At 46.0% G+C, this 3,093-nt stretch overlaps 1 long non-coding RNA gene across 1 annotated transcript in view; it reads right to left on the reverse strand.

Moving 5' to 3' along the window:
* Nucleotides 1-727: 727 nt before the first annotated feature.
* LOC122435036 overlaps nt 728-3,093 on the reverse strand; it is a 30,481-nt gene continuing 28,115 nt past the window's right edge. The window contains exon 3 of the long non-coding RNA XR_006267563.1: nt 728-838. This is a non-coding gene — a long non-coding RNA (uncharacterized LOC122435036). The remainder of the gene's footprint in view (nt 839-3,093) is intronic.

Consider the following 3,093-nt stretch of genomic DNA (forward strand, 5'->3'; position numbering starts at 1 on the left):
CTGGTAACCAGTACATGCGTCTCTATATATGTGTGCCTCCATTTTTTAAATATTCTCTACTTTGTGGTATTTTTAGATTCTATAAGTGATATCATACAATATTTGTGTATCTCTGTCTGAGTTATTTTACTCAATATTCTACCTTCTATATTGCTGCAAATGTCAATATTCCATTCTTTTGATGGGCAGCTCCTCTGTATGCCTTTTTAACAAACGGCACTGAAGCTCCACACAGGACACAGCTCCATTTCTGCACTCACACAGAGAAATTCCAAGTCCTCTTCCTCTTCTCCCATGGGAAGTGTGTCTTTGAAGCTCAGTCTGGAACCAGTTCTTCCCCCTACTTTCTGGCAACCTGGAGCTTCAGGTCCCATCTCCAACTCCACAGAAGCCATCTCCCTCCCTCCTCACACACTTATCCCCTCTCTGCCCTCTCTGCACCCCACTATCAGAGAACTCAGAGATAAATATAAATTCTCATCAGGTTGATTGTATTTTATTTTCATTATTAATGTTTGCAGTAGCTATAACGTTCGGCATCTGTAGTGTTTTCCGGTACGCATCGGCGAGACCCGCGAGCATTTCTGAGATTTCTAGACCTGCCCCGAAGTCACTGGCTGTCCACTGGCCCAGGTGGAATGGCAGGGGTCTCCATGGTCTCTGGGACCTCCTCTGGTTCGTTTTGATTAGCTGGAATGGTAGGGGTCTCCATGGTCTATTGGACCTACTCTAGTTCATTCTGATTAACTGGAATGGCAGGGGTCTCCATGGTCTCTGGGACCTCCTATGATTCGTTCTGATTATCTGGAATGGCAGGAATCTCCATGGTCTCTGGGACCTCCTCTGGTGCCTTCTGATTCAGCTGTTCATTCGCCTTGGAACTCTGGCTACAGAGCTTTGACCATCTGATTTTCTGAAGCTTTTTTGTGGTGGGAGTTTTATGGGAAGTTTTCATGGGCAGCTTTGCCAGAATGGGATTACTCACCCTCCTGGTTACCCTGGCCACCTGGAGAAAATAAGAGAGGAAGCAAAGCCTGGCACTGGTTTAGGAAAGAGTGTGAAGACAGGTGGGAACGATGGCTTCAGGAAAAAGGGTGTAGGAAGGGAAGGGTTATGTGCAAGGCAAGGACAGTTGAGGGTGTCTTTTGGTGTGGGGACCATGGGCTTGAGGAGTTTGGCTGGGTTCAGCTCACCTTGACATTTTCTCTGGACCTCAGTTAATAGGAGGACTTCATCTTCTCCTGCGTAACAGGAGGTGGGTGTTCCATAACCACTCTGGAGCCTTGTGGCTTCCCAGTCACCTCAGTCATTTGGAGGATACACAGTGATCTGCTCAGGGCCCCTGAGCACCCCTATATATACCCATCCCAATGGAGCCTCACCCTCATGCTTTATGAGGTCAGCAAGTCTCTTCCCCAGCCAATGGTGGCCCTGGGTGAGCTTTGACATCACAAAGCCCCATCATGACATGTCTAGCGGAGGATGGTGAACAATTCAGATGATTTGTTCGGAGAAATGAGGCATTTGTAATGCCTTAAAGATGCCTCAAATCTCACCTGCCACCCTCACCTCTATGTCAACTCTGATGGGTCACACAGCAGGCAGAGTGCATCTCCTCCAAACCTTGCCCCACAGCCACACTCCTCAGGCATTCATTCTGTTGTCTTTCAGCTTTCACCATTATCTAGCTTTTCATATCTTTCCTAAACTCCCTACATGACAACTAAGTTGTGTTTCAGAGTCTGTGAAAGCGAGAATCATTCCACGTTCCTCCTGCATTGTGGTCTTAATGCACCTTGAAGCCCATTGAATTCTGGACCATCCGACAGAAACCTTTCCATCCCGCCTCCTTGTCTCAGTGTTCCCGGAGCTCGCCTCCGTTTTCTGGTCTCTAGTCGGAAACCCTTGTCTTCAGTCTGTGAGAATGCAGTGAATACACTTGCCCTTGCTCCACACGGAGCTGTCTCGTTTCAAGTCTAGGACTCAGGGTCACCTCACTAGGAGTACTACCCAGGCTTGGGTTTGAACAGGGTGTTGGGGATAGGGCAGAGAAATGCATGTTTCTGGTTGTGCTGGGGGATCCCATGCAGGAAATGTCCGCCTGTGGCTGATTAGTATTGACAGCAAACGGTGTGGCTTGCCTAGAGCTGTGTGACCCTTTTGTGCAAAGGTCTTCTCAACACGTGCCCTCATAAATCTCTCTTCTCATCTTGTTTTCTTGCTGGAAGCCCCCTTGGAGCTTCCTGCACAGCCAAATCCATGGTGGAATTCTTTTCATGAGCAGCTGCCATAACTTCCAGCTTCTTGGAAGAAACACTGAGTCATCCTCTCCTGTGCATCTAGTTGCATGGTCTCTCACTGAGCTGGTTGGCTCCGGAGGAAAGGGGAATGGATTGTGTCTCCACCTCAGTCCTCATTTTTCCATTTGACTCGTAGGGTCAACCAGCCTGAGGTGCACCCCTGGGGACAGGTTGTTGGCTTAGTGGGTCTTCCGGGGTTTCCTGTGAAGAGTTCACTTCCTGTTGCCCATTTGTTGCTTACTCACCCAGGGTCCATCACCCTGCTGAACATTTTAAGCGGTAGAAAACGCACACCGTAAACAAATCCAAAAAATGAGCCTTAGAATTTTTAGAAGATCTTAAAACCTGATAGGAAAATGGGCAAGGGGCATGAGCCAACACTTTAAAAGAAAGATGTATCACTGGCCTATAAATTTATGAAGAGATGTTTAAAGACATGAGCAGCCAATTCAAAAGAAGAGTATGGAACTAGCCCCGAAACACATTAAAATGTATTAAATCTCACGAAGGTGAGAAAAATCCTACTAAAATTCCCTTGAGAACAGAAACGCAGGCAGAAGTGGCCTAATTTTTAGGAATTTCAGACAGAGACATTAAGATACTTGGAATAACTGTGTTTTTTGTGTTCTAAAACTAAGGAGAGACAGGGCAATCTTAAAATAGACCCCATTTGATCTTACAGATATGAAAAAAATAGTGTCAGATGAAGCATATTTTAAGCGTTTCCTGATAGCTCAGAACATAAAAACAAAAAAACAAAAAAAAAGAAAGGAAAAAAAAAAAAAAAAAAACC

The sequence above is a fragment of the Cervus canadensis genome, chromosome X (assembly GCF_019320065.1).
Source record: "Cervus canadensis isolate Bull #8, Minnesota chromosome X, ASM1932006v1, whole genome shotgun sequence".
NCBI lineage: Eukaryota > Metazoa > Chordata > Mammalia > Artiodactyla > Cervidae > Cervus > Cervus canadensis.